Source organism: Biomphalaria glabrata, chromosome 4, assembly GCF_947242115.1.
Source record: "Biomphalaria glabrata chromosome 4, xgBioGlab47.1, whole genome shotgun sequence".
Taxonomy (NCBI): Eukaryota; Metazoa; Mollusca; class Gastropoda; family Planorbidae; genus Biomphalaria; species Biomphalaria glabrata.
The window spans coordinates 55,809,584-55,829,748 of NC_074714.1; the positions used below are offsets into that span (position 1 = coordinate 55,809,584).

A 20,165-nucleotide genomic window follows, 5' to 3' on the forward strand; every position below is an offset into this window, starting at 1 on the left:
CAAAAACTTAACAATCGTCTGCTAAAACTTCATTGATCATGATGGCACGACATGGCCTAACTTGTGCCGATGTGCCTAAACTCAAAACTCAAACTCATGATGGCCAACAATTTTTTTCTCTCCATTACTATACAATTTGTTTGTCCTGTCATTCGTTGTTCGTTTGCAGTCCAGGCATTGGGCGTTAAATTAGTGCAGTCATCAGGCAAAGTCTCTCCATTTATTTCATTAACCCATATAACTAAACAGATCATTTACGGTTTAGGTGGAAGTAATTAAACTGGACTATCTACATGAAGTCCAAACCGAACTTAAAATGAGAGATGTGATGTGGACATGTATCGATCAATGGGACAACATCGTACAAAGATGGACAGAGGTCAGAAAATTAAATATTTGTAGAAGATAAATACTCGTTCGAGCGTACTTAGCCTCTCGACCACGCATCCCACATGATGTAGAGGCAGAGCTACAACAGCGCGCTAAGAGTCTGAGTCCCAAGATAGATCACATTGGAAAGATGTGCTAGAGAAGGTCAGGGCCGTCCATGAACTGTAATGCCACTGGGATGGATGAATTAATACAAGAGAACAATAGTTGACATTTACCTAAGACTTGTCTGCTAATTTGTCTCTAATCTACATCTTAAGGTAAACGATATAACAATTCTTGTTTCTTAAATGCGTTATTTTAAATTTTCTTTAAGGTCAAGCCTCTTTTCCCACATTGTCTGCACTTTGAATATCTTCAGGTTCTCGAGTTTTTACCCGCTAGAAGCTGGGACGAGTGTTTAGTATTGGTCATTGTTCAAAAATAACTTTTGCATTTGAGCTAAAAAAAAATAGATCTACTTCTTAAAAGATTAACCGAAAAAAAAAAAAAAAAGTTTCGCAACGCAACATAAAGTTTTTGAGAGCCGTAGCGCTAAACTCGATGATATGATATGATATATGATATATGATAAATATGATATATCGATCTATATGCTAATTGTGCCTATTTCAGGCTATGTAACATACGCCAAAGTATGTGTCATTGTCTGCAGCTGATACACTTTGACTTTGCTAATTTTTAGCGGCCCCCGAAAGGGGAAAAGACGCTATTAGTTTTGTGTTATTAGTTTTGTCCGTCAGTCAAGTTTTTCACCTTTTTTCTTTTCTGAAAGCGAAAAATCTAATTTTTTAAAATCACTTATGCAACCAGTTATTTCATAAAAATGCACCACTTTTACAACTATTTACTATTTGGGGATTTGACTATTTAACATATTTTTAACACATTTCCAGAAACAGTGTTACATTTTTTGTCAATTTTTTTTTACATTTGTATTGCTTAGTTAAGTAAGTGCTGTTATACTATTTACTACATTTTTTAAAGAGAAAAAATCTATTTAGTATGCATATAAGTTGGGCATAAATTAAAACAACAATTAATAAATAGTTTTTCATATTATCGCGTGAACTGCAGCGATGCATAACAGCCACTAGACACTCCAACTAAAGGATAATATTTTTTTTTTAAGGAAATGTTTTTTTTTTTTAAGAATAAGAGATTGACCCTTTACAAAACAATTAGATCAATTATATATATATATATATAACTATATATATATAGTTCGTCCATCGTGGTTCGATGATAACCACTTTTGTCTTCCAGGGGGCTGAGGGCTTTGCACTGGGGTTTTGTGCCTCCTCATGTGGCTTGTGAGACCTATGTGAGCCTGGAATGTTCGGCTGTACACTGGGCAGGTTATTCCAGCTGGAGCTAGTGTCATTGGCCTTGCTTTTCTTCTCTGGTGTTTTTCTTCTGCCAGCGTTGTTCTGTTTTCCTCAGCAACCTGTGCGTCAGTTTTCATAGCGCGACGCCTTGATGCTCTGTCATGTGCCTCCCATGTGGCTGGGTCTATGCTGAACGCCTTCAGAGAAGCTTTGAGCGTGTCCCTGTTCTTGGGAGCGCTTTCCTTCCCTTAATTGGCCATACAGTAGTCGTTTAGGAATGCGGCGGTCTTCCATTCTGCAGACGTGTCCTGACCATCCCAGCTGGGACTGCATCAGGATTGTGTGGATGCTTTGGTGAGCCGCTCTTCGAAGGACTTCAGTCAGTATCTGGTATCTTGTCTTTCCATTTGACATTCAGTATTTTTCGATAATGAAATCGACCTGCGCATTGCCAAGGCCAGACGGTCTAAAAATGTCTGGAACAGACGATGTATCACAACAAAGACAAGCTAGGGAGCAAGGGATCTATCATCCTCACTACATTGCTTTATGCCTCAGAAACGTGGACAGTGTACAGAAAACATGCTAATAAGAAACTGAACCACTTCTACATGACATGTCTAAGAAAAATACTGATATGTCTAAGAGCAATTAGATATTCATTATCAGTTCACAGCTAACTTCACATCCACTTTCACCTATCCATTGGTCTGCTGGGGCACCACACAAGATCTGTCAACCTTCTTTCTCCATTTTTCTCTGTCATTTGTCTTTGATAGAATTTCGTTCTGATGTTCTTTCTGAAAATATTGAAACCTGCCTTTTTAACTGCCTGGGTGGACCACTTCGGGTGTCGATTTTGTGTTTCCACACAAAATGTCTTACTCTTTGTAACCTTGTTTTAAAAAGTCGCCATGATAATGTTCTCTCATTCAGTATTTGATCATTTTAATAGATGTAGCTCTAGCGACTAGCCGCGCTAGGTCTAGAACAAAAACAAAACCTTTACTTATGTGATACTCGATTTTATTTTTAATGTTGTAATAAATAATATTTGGCCTGCATCACAATCCGGCCGTATATTTATTCTTCCTTGAAGTCTAATCTATATATATCTAGATCTATATATAGAATCTGTCACAGATCGTAATATAAACAAGCATGGCGTCTGCTACACATGTTCAACATTTGTGCAGTTCTAGCTACGTTATCATTGAATGTGAGTGGCGATAGCAATATTTATAAAAACAACACCGAAAGTCTTAGTAAAAAAATTACACCCTCACAAGACTAGATCGATCATTAGTATCATAATTATAAATTATGAAAAGCCTAGATTTTAGTCTCTGCCTCTCTAGGTCTAGACTAGAGAGTAGAAGTAGAGTACTACTACTAGTACTTACTACTACCGTAACTACTACTACTAGATCTACATCTACTAGTTACTACTAGCTAGATCTACATCTAGATTCTATATATAGATCTAGATCTAACTAGACTCCTAGAGTCTAGAGGACTAGACTCTACTGTCTAAGTGACGTCTACTTCTACTCTCTAGACTAGAGTAGAGTAGAGTAGTCTTAGGACTAGGTCTAGAATAATCTAGAATCTAGATCTAGTCAATCTAGACCTAGACTCTAGAGCCTCAGAGGACTAGTCTAATGATCTAATCAGACTAATCTAATCTGATCTTGTCTAGATGTAGTCAGTCTAGTGACTCTAGTCTAGAGTCTAGATCTAGTCTCTAGTCTAGCCAGTCGATTGGCCAATTCCCTGCTTAGACCTAGGCTGGCTAGACCTAGAGATCTATTACACTATGACTATTATATTACCATTATTGTATTAGATTTATACTAGAATCTAGTATTGCCTATTGGTAATTAGATCTACTATTTTAGTATTTATTAATTATTAGTCTAGATTATAGAAATACATTTCAATGAATTTTGTTGTTACTGACTCAACACTGATTGTAACATTTTGATGCAGTCAATCTAATGACTAATCATATGATCTATAATAACCTAGAATAGAACTTTAGATGTAGTACAACTAGTACTATATCTACTACAAGACAATCTAACTAATAAACTAGCCCTTTCATGGCTCCTGGCCTATCAAACTTTTATATAGTTTTATACAGCCCTATCCTAACTCCAGGCACATCTAATACAGCCCTATCATGGCTCGAATTACGGCCAATCTAACTGTATTAGTGTTATTTAATTAATACAGCTCTATTTTCACTCCAGGCCTGTTTAACTAATACAGCACTTTTCATGGGCTTATTTATATAATAATTTGACTCCAGGCCTATCTACCTAATACAACACTATTTCAGCTACACGCCTACTCCAGGTTTATCTGCTGGTCATATTTAAATCTCAAATAAGTTAAATATGGGAGAGCAATGGAATGGAGTAGCACAGTTATTTCTCTCTCTCTCTCTATATATATATATATCTTCCCTATAACATGCACATACGCCTACACAATAAACTGACTTTTGACCAGACTTTAGAAAACATTTTAAGTTCATTGATAACATGTGGAGCAGCTGTTCAACTATTCAAAGTCACAAGGATAGATATTAACGAGTGGCAGATGCATTTTCTTTTTGGTTCTAATAAGAAGGTCGCTGCAGTGTCTTTCATTTATCAGATGTCTTTGTAAAGATAATTCTGTTTCAAATGAAAATTAGGAAAGCTGTGTAAAAACAAAACCATTGTATTGTTAAATAAAAAGATTTACTACTACATATAGGAAACCCTTAATGTGAAAAGGGTAATCTATAAAATGAATGTCTGCATATGACTGTTAAGAATCTAAGCACTTCACTGTTAGGTGCATTGTCTCAATGTTTCCCTTGTTTATTTAAATAATAATAATAATTGTAAGCCCTAATATTTTTTACATTAAGTTTTTAAGTTTTATATATATCTAGGTTTAGCACCAAGTCATTGCTTGCATTTATTGAAATCATTATATTAGACATGCATATTGCAAATATTGCTGTAGTTTATAAGATTTTAAACACAAAAAAAAACAAGATTAAATAAAAAAATATATATATATTTGCAATAAAACAATAAAAAACTTTTAGAATTGTGTATTAATTATTCCTTTGGTTGTGTGTGCTACCAGGTTCCATTCATGAACTTGGAACCAGAGGAGGTGACCTCCACCACTATGAAATACCTGAAGACGGTTCAGATGCTAGAGAAAGGTCTACCACCCAATGATGTGGTCAGCATGTTGAAGAAGAAAGTTGAACTTATGAAACACAGAGTAGGTGTTTGTTTTCTGTTTATTAGAGGCGTAATTCCTCAATTAGGTTTGCTTCATTTAGATTTTTTAATTAACACATAAAATATTTTTGTCATGATACATTTAGATGTGAAGTTTTTAGCTCTGTTACACTAGATTTCGAGTATACGTTTGGATGTTTCCTTTGTTGTTATCACAATATAAATTGTTTTAGAGTGTGTCTCAGTAGCATTTCAGTACGAAGTAAGGTTATTGTTGGCAGCTTGAGATTTTCAATGGTTTCATTGTCATGGCATGTTATTGGGTTTGGTAGGCCTTGGTGGCACCCATCTCTTCTCCCAAAACCAATTATTTTTTTATGCTTTCTCCAGACAATGGAAAGTATTACATGACTCATCCCTTGTTTAAGGTTGATGCTGGTTTTGATCTCCCCTTGGTATTTGATTTTCCTTTAGCCTGCCATATCTGGGGGGCATTCTTCTACTAGAAAAAAATTTCAGTAATGCCATATGAAGTTCGTAAATAGTTCAGAATACTTACACAATTCGGTAAAAGAGAGGTGCAGGAGGAAGCGTCTTAATATCTATTGCAGACATAATTAAATAATTACATTCTACCCATACCCATGTGTCAATCTAGTCATGTAGACCAATACCCATGTGTCAATCTAGTCATGTAGACCAATACCCATGTGTCAATCTAGTCATGTAGACCAAATCTGACCAATACCCATGTGTCAATCTAGTCATGTAGAACATTACCCATGTGTCAATCTAGTCATGTAGACCAATACCCATGTGTCAATCTAGTCATGTAGACCAATACCCATGTGTCAATCTAGTCATGTAGACCAAATCTGACCAATACCCATGTGTCAATCTAGTCATGTAGACCAATACCTATGTGTCAATCTAGTCATGTAGACCAATACCCATGTGTCAATCTAGTCATGTAGACCAATACCCATGTGTCAATCTAGTCATGTAGACCAATACCCATGTGTCAATCTAGTCATGGAGACATTTAGGAAGTTGTAGGACACATTCAAGCAGTCTTATAAATTTCACACATATTTGAGTTATTTAATTGGTCTATTAAAATTAAACATTGAAAATATAAAGTAAACAGTTGACTAAATGTGAATAGTTTAATATTAAGAAAGGGCGGAAGTTGATAGAACATAAAGAATCAGAGAGTTATTGCAGGCTAGTGTAAGGTACAAAACAATAAAGTTCAATGAAATTTAAATGCAAATTTCTTTTTGATAAGACTTCCAAATTTGAACAGCACAATTAAAATTTAAAGTTTTTTTTTCTTCTCATTACAAAAGTGGTGTGTTAACTAGACTGTTGGTAAATTGTACAATTCTTGAATTCATTTTATTCTTACTCTTGACAAATGGTCGAGCAAAAACTTTTGTTATTGCATGTACTCACAGCATCAGGTAGTAACTGACATGAGAAACCCACATCTTAAAAAACTTTTGTTATTGCATGTACTCACAGCATCAGGTAGTAACTGACATGAGAAACCCACATCTTAAAAAACTTTTGTTATTGCATGTACTCACAGCATCAGGTAGTAACTGACATGAGAAACCCACATCTTAAAAAACTTTTGTTATTGCATGTACTCACAGCATCAGGTAGTAACTGACATGAGAAACCCACATCTTAAAAAACTTTTGTTATTGCATGTACTCACAGCATCAGGTAGTAACTGACATGAGAAACCCACATCTTAAAAAACTTTTGTTATTGCATGTACTCACAGCTTCAGGTAATAACTGACATGAGAAACCCACATCTTAAAAAAGTTTTTGTTATTGCATGTACTCACAGCTTCAGGTAATAACTGACATGAGAAACCCACATCTTAAAAAAAGGCACTGGGACTTGATCCAGGAAGCATTGAATTATAAATTTATCAAAGATGAGCCTCTAACACTTGGCCTGTTGATTGAGATTGATGCATTTGACAAGTCTGAAGAAATGATGGAGATAGCTGGCATGGCGTCCTCACAGGCAGCTCTGGAAGCCATTCTAAAAAAAGTAATTTAACACTAGTATTATAGATTTACCATTGTTTTGCATTTTTTTAGACAATTCATTATTAAGATGAAAATTATCTTAGATTTGTAAGAGTTTTACATTTAGTCCAAATTCTAATCATGATTGTTGACTACTTCATAATTCTTATAGTAGGCTAATGAATGCATCATGATACTATTTTTTAAAGCACCTTTGACAACCTTATTTTAACCACCCTTATTGACTTTTTTAAAAACCAACTTTGGTGACTTCATATACACCTTTTGGAGACCTTACTTTAACAAACACACTCTATTTTAAAGTTAGTGACTATGGTATTGATTTGTGTCACATCATTGTTTTATAGCTATTGTGACATGCACTAGTCAGGAATCACTAATTAAATATGATTTATAGTGTTTATTATTTTTCACGTCTGAAACAAGGGTCCACAGTTGAATGGTGGGTAATAAGTCTCGTTCTGAGAGTTGACCACATGGTCAGAAATCATTAGACGCCATGGACTAGGAAAGAAGATAGATGTTATAAGTATTCGAGGAATTCTATTGGACTACATTATCAGTTTATGTGAAGTATTACATGTGATTTCTTGATGGCTGAAATTGCCAGTATATTATGAACTGTTGTTTTATTTTAATAAATGTATATCTGTTAAGTCGACTTGAATCAGTGAATTTTAATACATGTTGTGTTGTGCTAATGTAAGTAGATATACCTGACGACGTAGAATAATACATTGAAAAAGATAAATTTACAATTAGTAATTCATTGTTTTGGTAAATTCCACTTAAAACAATAGGAAACTTATGTCTCAATATCTTGCTCAGGTGGTGGATGCCTGGAAGCATGTGGAGTTCCCTGTACTGCCTTACAAAGATCAGAAAGATGTCTATATAATTGGGAGCACAGATGAGATTCAACAACTGTTAGATGATAGTAACATTAACATCCAGACCATTCAGTCATCAAGACATGTAGGTCCCATTAAAACCAAAGTGGAAGAATGGGCAGCTAGTCTCAGTTTATTTAATAAGACTTTGGTAAGTAGTTAGAAGTTAATTCGTAATGAAGTATTACAAGTTTAGAAAGTCTTACAGTTTGTTGTTTCTCCCAAGGGTTCCTCCATCAAATGTTAAATATATATTTTATTAAGTTTCCTTACCATGTTTGTTGCCACTGTATATTTTTGGTTTTCCAGTTGATATTCAGAGGCCACCGTGACTGATTGGTAAAACACTTGGCTTCTAAATCAAGAGGTCTCTGGTTCATATCTTGGTGAAGACTGAGACTTTGAATTTGATTTGTGTATGAAGCTCCAGAGTCCACCCAACTCTAACTCATTCGTTGAGAAATGTAAAGACAGCTGTTTGTTGTGCTGGTGACATGACACCCTCATTAAGTACTGAACAGAGAAACTGATGAACTTTATATCATCTGCTCTATAGATTGCAAGATCTGAAAGATCAATGTGTACACTTCCGTTAATCTAACTCAATGTTTTCCAAACTTTTTCATAAATGGACACTTTTACATTCTGAGTATTTAGAGGAACACTTTGCTTATTTTTTAAGAGAGGTTAGAGTTAGGCCTACTAGTTGATTATTCCAGTAGTTCATGGACCACCTATTCAGACCTCGTAGAACACATTTGGGAAACACTGATATAACTCATCAATCCCGTCCTTTTTTTTTTTGAATTGCTTTCCAACTATGTTATTGTTATTTTTATACCTTCTTACATACAATTTAAATCCTGTTTATTTTCTTAAAATATTAAGGTCCTATTTTTTTCAATTGCTTTTTGTCTATTTCAACACCTCTTACCTCCGTTAGAGAGGCGTGTGCTGACGTGTGGGCAGCCCAGCACTCGCTAATTTACCGCCCAGGCTTTCCCCCAGCAAAAGAGAGGTCACTCCATCTCTGACAGTAATGTCTTTGAAAAAAGTCAAGGATTGGCCTCTTTAGTCACACAAGAAGATGCGAATGGAAAAGATCGTTTCTCGAGACGTAAAATGCCACAGACCTCCATTACAGTTTAAATCCATTTAAACTGTCTTTTATTCTATCAAACTTTTTGCTACCCCATTTTATCCCAATTCATTATACTACTATCCTAGATCCTTGTTCCATGGATTGCAGTTTCTTTCCCCTGTCTTTAATTGTGCCATCTCATTATGAAATAGATTTATTTTCCAGGAATCATGGATCAACTGTCAGAGGACATGGCTATATTTAGAATCAATTTTTAGTGCCCCTGATATTCAGAGGCAGCTTCCAGTGGAGGCCAAACTGTTTGTTGAAGTTGACAGATCTTACAAGGAAATTATGAGGAGAGTAAAGAAAACTCCTCTAGCTATACGTAATGGAACACAGCCAGGTTTGTTTTCAGTTCAATTTGTACTTCTTAGCCCTACACAATAAATATTTATTTCATTGATATAATCAAAGCTATGGTAATATTTACATTGTATATATATATTACTGATTATGATTATGGCTCTTAATCTTCAAGTTCATTAGTGTAGTGCAACCATTTAAATTGTAGAGCAAGTATCAAAATGTAGGAACAGGGTTTGAGAAATGTTTGTTTGTTTGTCTGTTGTCTGATTCTATTGAAGGTGTCAAAATGTCATTACATTTTTTATTTTTTTTTCTATTTCAGTAACTTTAGGAAGTATTTGAACAAAACATAAACAAATATTTAAATGAAACATTTCTACATTAAAAGTAATGACATCTTTACAGGTCTCTGGGAAACATTTGAATATAACAATGAATTATTGGATACAATTCTGAAATGTCTTGAAGCCTACCTGGAAACAAAGCGTGTTACATTTCCAAGGCAAGATTTAAGCTTAGCTATAGACAGAAATTATTGTTAAGCTTTAGGTTAGATTACATGCACTAATAGAATCAATGACTTGGTTAATGCTCTAATTAACATAACCTAACGCTAACATGAATGATTAAGTTAACACATAGGTACAAACAGTACACTAAAATCTTTATTTAAAGAAATGTCTCTTCTTTATGTCAAGAAATTTTCTTCAAAAAAACAATTACTTAGCTTAAGATTTATTTTAGAGTATTCACAAGCAATTTAAATTTTGAATCTTTTTTCCCAAATAGAATGCTTCCTTTGCTTTATAATTTAAATAATTTTTTGGTCCAATTTTCTCATTTAAACAAACTTTTTAAAATGCAGAATATAAAAAACAACAACTTTGGGAGCTTTGAGTTACCTATAGATGTAATAGCTAAGAAAGTGAGCTAGTATTTTTTTTAGAAGAGATTTTTGTCCAAATAATATTTGTAGACGGCATAAATTTCTGTCTCTTCTAAGGTTCTACTTTCTCTCCAATGATGAACTACTTGAGATACTTGCACAGACTCGAAACCCATTGGCTGTGCAACCACATTTACGTAAATGTTTTGATGCTATACACAGACTAGAGTTTGCTATGGTTGAGGGACTTCCACCAGGTATATTTATAGTAGCTTAATAGTGTCTTCATATTTTCCAACTTGAAAAAGCTTGAAAAAAATACAAGTAAGTTATTAAATTTATTTTTTAATTGCAGAGGAGGAGATTCAATTTACAAATGACATATTAAGCATGATATCACCAGAAGGAGAGAAAATTGGATAGGGCAAAGTAAGTAGCTTCTTTTTTTTTTGTTTAGGATTTTATGGCTTAGGAATTACACATACTTTTTATTAAAACATAGATCTGTTACAGAAACTGATTAGCTTTATATTTAATAATGTGGCCAAAGACAGGTGCAGAAGACAAAAAGAAAACTTAAATAAACCCAGGCTTTGTCTGCATTAGATTTGGCAAAATATGCAGGTCAATATTGGGTTTGCAAAGTCATGAGAACCACTGTGTTCACCCTGAATCTTCAGAATCAAAGACATTGCCATTAAATACATTTTATTATGGACTCTGTAAAGAACTACTTAACAAAAAATTGAGAGTTATGTTTTGTCATTGTAAAATGTAATGTGATTGTGACCTTAAACATTATATTTTCTTTCTACTAAATGCAACTATAAGCCTACTAATATTGGTATTAGGGACAATAACAATGAGAATAAATTGAGATTGTGGCTTCAAAATCAAACTTTGTCAATGACTCAACAAAGCAGAGTCTAACGAAAAGAAGAAATGTTTACCCCAAATTATGGAAATAGTCTACATTATGGAACAAATCTTTTTTTTTTTACCTACAATTCATTTTTTTTTTATAGGGCTTGAAGGCAAGAGGTAATGTCGAAGATTGGCTTGGAAAAGTGGAAGAAGCCATGTTTGCCAGCATACGACGATTGTGCAAAAAGTCAATCAAAGACAATGAGACAATGTCATTTCTTTCTTGGATTATGTCTAATGCTTCACAAGTAAGTAAATAACTTTTGTATGTCATTTTATTTGGTGTTAGCTTGAGAAAAGTATTAGAATTTCTCCATTCAATTAGTTTGAATGCAGAAATGATAGGTACTATTACTATTCTTTTGAAAACAATTTTTTTTATTATGTCTATATAATAGAATGCCCTTTTTTTAATCTATGCTATAAAATAAGATATTTTTTAGGTTTCACAGCTTTGTCTAGTTTATCAAGAGAAGTTCAACATTTTTTAACTTGACAGTTAGTTACACTACCATTAAAGACACCTTTGTTCTGTCTCTGCCATGCTGCAGGAATTTAAGTTTAGGCTTTAACTAATAATCTTCATTTTGGAAAAAATGTCTGATACATTTAAAACAAATCAAAAGCAGTTGGACAAAATTGGTGTGATGTTTGGCTGAGAGGCCAAAACCACTGAGCTATGGCTTGGCCACCAATCAATGGGGACTCAAGTTTGAATCTGGACTTAAGCAGAGCTATGTTTGCTGAGTGCATAAAAGCAGGAGGGAAACTTGTTTCTATGCCCCCCCTCTCCACTGGTCCACAAAAGAGATTGGACCATAGTACATTGAGCATGCAATAAACATGAAAGCAATAACAAAAAGTATTGATTCTCAGAAAAATCTTTGACATAAAGGACAAATTATAAACTAGGAGGGCTAATTATAAATTAATAGGACACTAGATGTTGGTACATTAAATAATAGAGTACAAAGACACATAATTAACTATTTGGACAAATAATCGACTGTTAGAACAAATTTAATTTGTGAAATTATAAAGTAGAAGAATATAGGTACTAGCAATTCAAATTATAGAAAAGCAGAATAAATGTTTCATTATTTGGACTAGCTATTAGGTGACTGGGCTAAGTTATAAGTTATTAGGACAAGCTATTAGGTGACTGGGCTAAGTTATAAGTTATTAGGACAAGCTATTAGATGACTGGGCTAAGTTATAAGTTATTAGGACAAGCTATTAGGTGACTGTGCTAAGTTATAAGTTATTAGGACAAGCTATTAGGGGACTGGGCTAAGTTATAAGACTGTCAAGAAAAGAACAAACAAAGACAAGTAAGATAATTAATCTCATATTGACCTCAGACTTCTGTATATAACAGAGCTAACCCATTTTAGTATTGCTCTTAATTGAATATCAAATTTGTATTTAGGTTGTTCTAACTATATGTCAAATGATGTGGACCCGTGATGTCACAGCTATTCTTAGAGACTCTCGAACAGTTATCAGGGGAATAAGGGACTTTGAACAAAGAAGCTTTACAGTAAAAAATTGTTATTTGATTTTATATTTCACAAAACTTATCTTTTCTACCATTATGTATCAGCACTTAAAATGTATCAGTAATTTCAAAGTGACTTTCTATCAATCTATCAACAGGAGTTAAATCTTCTAGCTGGGGCAGTGAGAGGAGAACTTCCTAAACTGGCACGAGCTACACTCTGCGCTCTTATTACAATCAATGTTCATGCACGGGACATAATTTCAGAAATGGTGAAAAAACAGGTCAGACATTTTAGACAGTAAACTTTTTAATCTTCCTAATATAATTAAATTCCATTTGATGGCTTACTCACATTGTTTGACATCATTCATAAATGCATATTGCTTCATTCAACAAAGACCAAGAACTATTCTTAAAAGATGACTGGTGAAATGTGCATTAATGGGCTGCTTTACATGCAGCCCTGAGATTACCAAAAGCTTTAAAATCTTGTTAAAAATAGTATGCCTGTGAATAAATCAAAGCTTTACAAATTTAATCAGTCAAATGGAATCAGTCAAATGGAATTTTGAAATGGTAATCCATTGTAAAAATGACAAAATCATGAATGTCCCAAATGTGGTTAATTATAATTATAATAATAAAAATAATAATAATAATCTTTATTATCCGTATGGAAATTTGTCTTACAATTTGTGCATTACACCAAACAAAAAACATTATAACTATAAGAAACCAAAATGTACATTCACACCAGACTCACTCAAAATTTACATGTGACAAAGTTTATACCAGATTGTTCTTATTTAATGATTTGATTGCCAGCACTCTAGACTTAATAGTAAAAAACAACAACATCATTTAAATAAATACAAGATCTTCTTTTTAAAAAGATAGAAAAGAAAAATCATAAGTTACAGTTTCATTCTTTCTCTTTTACAAACTGTGTTTTGGGGACAAAAAATTGTTTTTAAAAAGAAAGAATAGTTTTGGTTATGGTGTAACTATAGGACTCATTTTAGTCATTTTAGGTCCATGTCATTATCATCTGAATGTAAATAAAAAATCTTTCTGGGTTCAGTATAATGCTAGGAACAAAAAACAAAAATATTTTTCTCTCTGTATGTGAATAGAAACATTGCTTGTGCATTGGAAACATTTACAACCTACAGGAGATATATCTTATAAATATGTCTAGTTGTAAGTTGTAGCTGCTGGCAGTTTTAAAATCTCTTTAGCCAAGTTTTTTTGGTGTGTCATTTCTTTTGATCTACTAAGTCTTTGCGAATTCAGTCTTCGTCTTATTCCATTTCAATCTCCTTGGGATTCTTTCATTTGTTTGTTAAATGAAGAAACAACAAAACTTGTGTTAACAGGTATCAGAACTTTTAAGTTTTGACTGGCAAAAACAACTCAGATATTATTGGAATATGGAAGTGGACAACTGTGTTGTCTGCATGTCAATAGCTGTCTACACCTATGGCTATGAGTACCTTGGAGCCTGTCCTAGATTAGTGATTACACCTCTGACTGTAAGTTTATTGATATGGCTTTATTCGGGAAGTGGGGCTATCTACGAAGATCTGATTTATGAACAAGCACTGTTTACATTAGATTTTTACCAAATATTTAAATTTTTACTACCTTTACTATTTTAACTGTGAATAGACCTTGATTTTAATGATATGACTGTATAGAATCTGGCCCTTGTTGTTTAGAGAGAGAGTAGTCCTTAAGGGACTGCAGGCACGACATGGCCTAAATTGTGCCGATGTGCCTCAAATCAAAAATCAAATCAAATCGTTGGACTATTTATATTTTTCCAAGTGACAGGCATATTTGTTTGATCAATTGATAGGATAAAACATTTGAATTAATGTCAGGATAAAACATTTGAATAATATGACATGACCTGACTAATTTTCAGAACATGCCTAGCTGACTATTTGAGGATTCAAGTGGATATTTCTATTGAATTAAAAAGATAAAATAATTGAATAACTAAGTTGACATATCCATTTCATCAATGATTATTAACTGGGCAAACACGTTTAACAAATTTACTGAACACAACAGAATTAATTGCTAATAAATTCTTTAGTTTTAAATAAACTTAATAGCAATGCTTTTAGTTTTAAAAAATACAGCTACCACTTTTGTGTAGATCCCTACTTTTTAATTGTAAATTCTCAGTACTAGCCTGAAGATTTTATGATGAACATATTAGTACCTTATTCGTTAGTAATCTAGTAGAATGGGAGCTCAAAGTCTGTAAGTGATGCCAGATGTTACTTTTTGACAAATAGTTATAAGCACAATCAAAGCACAATCATAGAGACATTGAAAAAATTCTTTCTTCCTCCTAGAAGGATAAGTTTCATCTTTCTGGTTTATGCATTAAAACAGCAACCATCTTTATCTTTAGTTTTCTATACATGCCACATTGCTCATTCATAGGACAGATGCTATCTCTGCCTTATGGGAGCCCTACAACTTGATCTAGGTGGAGCACCTGCAGGTCCAGCTGGTACTGGAAAGACTGAAACAACTAAAGATTTGGCTAAAGCTTTGGCTATATGGTGTGTATTGTTTAATTGTTCAGACAGCTTGGATTATAAGGTGATTAGGACCTTAAATATAATTATGTTTCTTTTATAAAGACTTTATTTGAATTAGTGAAAATTGAATATTTAGTTCAAATTGTTCATTGACTTAAAAGAGACACCATGGCTGAGGGGCAGACAAACCATAGCTAAATGGTATAGAGAGGCTTACTTTCATTGAAAAACACCATGGCTAATGGCTTACATATAGACATGTTGTGACTGATGAGACTGGGTGACATAAACACTACAGAACTGAATGACATAAGACTCCACAAGGCTCAGTGACTTAGATAATTATATTAACACAATATATTTTAAGATTCTATACCAGAAATAAATTAATCCTCTCTTGATTTATATTTTTTTTTTTTTTTTTTTTTTTTTTGTGTGTGTTTTTATTGGCGATGCTCTAGTGTTCTAAACTTCATGTAATCCATAATATGCTATTGGAAGGGAAGGCTGCTTCCATTTTCATTAGACTAGGCTCACAAGTCTGATAAAACTAAAACTCACCCCAAAAAGATGCAAGTCTACAATACATGCATTCTGAGTACAAAACATGGTCAATGTATGTGAAACAAGCCCCCACCTCTGCCAAGTGGATGTGATCAAAAGGAAAAAAAAAACAACCTTTGTGGTGATCAATATTTTTAAATAGAAAATAGTTGCTTTACTATCTTGATGATAAATGTGTGATCATCATTTACAAATGAAGCTTTCAGAATGCATCGAATCATATGAATAGAAGAGCATATAAATGCTTGGGAAGACATGGACATAGATCTAGACTTCACCATGTGTAGAGAAGTGGTAGAGAGACACTCTATAAACAGCCATGTAGCAGTAATGATGTTGCAATTATCTCAGCTGACCAACCAAGCTAAATGGAAAAGACTGGAACTACCAGAATGAATGGGAAAATGCCTATCAAAAATAGGGCTCTATAGCCCCAACAAGGAAGGCTCTATGTGATAGCTATAGTCATCTTAGGACAGAGGTCTATCAGTGATGATAATAATTATTCTATGGTTTGACTCCTTCAGCTATATTAATGTTAATTACATTTTTATTGAGCAATTATTAGATGTTAAAATTTTATGTTATTTTAACATAACTGATAGTTTCAATTTCCATTGTATTCTTCCAGATGATGGGAGGATTCTTCTCTGGACTAGCACAGTCAGGGGCCTGGTGCTGTTTTGATGAGTTCAACCGAATCAATATTGAAGTTTTATCTGTTATTGCTCAACAACTTATTACTATCAGAAATGCCAAAGTAGCTAAGGTAGAATTCAAAAGTAGCTAAGGCAGGATTCAAAAGTAACATAGGCATGAAGCTAAAGCAGCAAATATGAAGCATGTCTTACCACCAATGAAAGTGTCGATTAAAAAGTGTAGCCTGAAAATAAATAAAATAATGACTAATCAAGATAAAGTGACTTTTATCAAAATGTAATTACTTTAATATGGTTATCATAATATAGGATAAACTGTTGTAAAAACAAAAATAATTATTTGCAAAAGAATCTAATGAGAAAATAATATTTTCATATTGAACATTGTGCATGAAAGTAAATACTTGGGTTCTAGGTTTCTGAATGAAGATTTCTTGTGTTTTTATTAGGTCTAACGACCCAGATGAAAGTTTACCTTTATTAGATTATACTTCGGCATGAAACTCAAGACATACATGTTTTTTTGTTGTTTGTTTTTGGCGTAAAACTCAAGGACTACATGTTTTGTTTGTTCTTCCTTATAAATATTTTTATGAAATAAAGCCAGACTTATTTCAAATTTTGGGATGTTATAAATGTAAAAAAAACAAATTTATCTTGGATTGTACTAAATCTTGCTCTTTCTTTTTGACCATTGCACAAATCTATCCTTTTCAGTGAGACTCTTCTCAGCCCTTTAATCTTTCTCTATTTTTTTATCCTTAAAGTAATGTTCTTTTGCTTGACTTTGACATGACTATATATTATTGGTTTAGAATAAGTTATTAGATTTGTCAAATGAGGTTAGTTAAAAATAGCTAAGTTGTAGTAGAGCTGATGGCTGTAAACATAGTGAGCTAAATCTGGATATAACGGAAGTTTGATCTTTCTATCTAAGTTATGACTGTCACTAAATGGTTCATCTCCTTGGTTCTGGATGCACTGATATATATTGCTGGTGGCTAATTCTTAATGCTTATCCTAATTACGTGCTACTAGTTCTATAGTGCAGTTGCAGGTCACAGTTGAGACTGTGAAGCCATGAAAAATTTTGTACTCCTCATTAATCTTTGGACTCAAAGAAAAGCCTTACTATTATTATAGTGCAGTTGTATTAAAAAGTGATAGTTCAAATGGTGTCATTATAAGTGTCCATAGACATCAATTAGTTTTATAGTCATATTTTAAAGCTAGGATTATCTTTAGTCATAATAAGAATAATATATTTGTCACACAGACATCTTATAATGCAAGCACAAATCAGGATAACAAAAGAATACTAACATATTAGTTTAGGCTGTAGAAAATGTTAATAGCTTTACTCATGTTGATTTATTTAATACCCTTCTGTTGCATATATTTCTTGTAGTAATATTAAGACTGCTCGTGAGAGAGTAGCTAATGGACTTTCCAAACTGTTTTCAACCAATGATTTGGTTGACAATATGAAGAAAGAACTTGTTGCTTTAGAGCCTGAACTTAAACAGAAGTCTGCTGACACTGCTGCATTGATGGAAAGACTTAAAATAGATCAAGAGAAAGCTAATGTTGTAAGTTGACATTTGGAAATAGGACGTTTCTATTTATAACATAATGCATTATTTTTGTGCATTCATCATTCAATTATCTTTACTATTTAATTTTTGAAGTTGGGACAAGTAATTTTGTACGAGTTCAAGTTTCATTGAATGATGGAATTTTAATAAATGTTTGTAAAATGTTTTACATGTTTCGGATGTTCCTTCAGAGTTGAAGATAGTTTACTTCCTAGTCCAAACCTCCCGCAGGACGACGGGGGATGGGAGCGGGCAGGGTTTGAACCCTCGACCGTCGATAAATCCGAACGACAGTCCAGCGCGCAAACCGCACGACCAGGCAGCCATCCTGCTGATCATCAGGGGTATGGTAGTATTGGTAATTATTAAGAAAGTATAGGATGATTGCTGTCAAACTCTTATTTAGCTTTTGAAAAAAAAATATATGTATATATATTCAAAGAGAGACAGAAATGAACTTTATATTATCACTATATTTGAAATAGGATTACAAAACGTGACTAAAGAAGTCAGAATGTTAATAAAGTTTACTTTAAAGAAACAATCATGTCAAAATATAATTTGTACTTTAAACTTACTGATTTTTATCTTATCTTATCTTATATAATACAGACATTACTTCAAAAAAGAAGATGATTACGTTTAGTAGTAATATAGTATTGATGTTCCTTTTTAAATGCGATGGATAAGAAAATAAAATTGTACATAGGTTATCGTTTACTAATTGTACTTTTTAATGATACATTTTAAGATTTGATGAACAAAGGGCTGTTTTGGCAATTAGTAATTTTTAAAAAAAGGACAAGCTATGGCTGAATAGTACCAATGTTTGATTTGTAGGAAATAAGAAGTAAACAAATCTCTGCGTTTTTCTGAAAAGTTAGCACCTCTAGACCATGAAAACATCACCTTCACTTATCCCTTAGCCTGTTCAACTGTTGGGACACTACACATGATCTGTAGACCATTTTCCTTTTCTTTTCCTTAAGTAGAATCTCTATCAGTGACAGGCTTATCCACTCTTTGATGTTGCCTTCCATTCACTTTCTATGCCTCTTCTTCTTTTTCCTGGTACTGTTCCCTGAACAATTGCAGTGTAATAAAATTCACTGATAATAACAATTATAAGTTGAGTGATTATTTAAGTTAATATTTCATGTAGAACCCAGTCAACATTTAAGAACAAAAGACCTCTATCAGTATTTCAATGCACTAATGAGATTCTAGGCTGCTTTTGATCTATTTTACTATGTTCTGATAAGGCTCAGAGCTGTGGATTGTTTCAAACCTCTAACCAATATGAAATATTTAATATGTATGGGTAACAGTTTCTTTCAATTTATCAATCAGGTTCAGAAACAGGTGGCTATCGATGAAGCCAAAGCGAAAACAACTGCTGAAGAAACTCAGGCTATAGCAGATGATGCTCAGCGAGACTTGAACGAGGCGCTACCTGCGCTGGAAGTTGCAGAGAAAGTAAAACATTTTTTATAAATTACAGACACTCTTTCTAAACAGAAGAGAGTTATAGATTAAGCATATCCATTTGTTAATCTAGTCATGTAAGTTAATAACAGACTTAAACTCACCTAAGTCTTGATTGTCCTGGATGATTCAGGCAACATGTTCCTTGCTGCAATAGCAATAGGGAAGAAACACTTGTACCAATTGTCCTACCAGATGGAATAAGAAATGTTACTTGTTACTTTATCTTTGTGTCTTTTGGAGTATTTCATTAGGTTGTGCTTTTGTATTTTTAAGTTATGGTTGAGTGTTTTATGTATTATTATTCAATTCCATCCCAGTGGCGCTACAGCTCTGGCCTACTTCAACACATCCTTCCATTCAGATCTCTCCTGGGCCTTTCGTCTCCACGCTCTAACCCCAAATTGTTGCAAATCTGCTTCCACATCATCAATCCATCGCATTCGGGGTCTGCCTTTGGGTCGCCTGCCTTTTGTTTTTTGCCTGTATATGATTTTCGCTCCTCTGTTATCTGACATTCTTTCAAGGTGACCTGCCCAACGTAGTCTTTTCTTTTTATTTTGGTCACTATTGGTGGGTCTTCATACAATTGATATATCTCATGGTTAGTGCGTGTCA

At 33.6% G+C, this 20,165-nt stretch overlaps 1 pseudogene; it reads left to right on the plus strand.

Moving 5' to 3' along the window:
* LOC129925991 (dynein axonemal heavy chain 6-like) overlaps positions 1-20,165 on the plus strand; it is a 60,640-nt pseudogene that overhangs the window by 721 nt on the left and 39,754 nt on the right.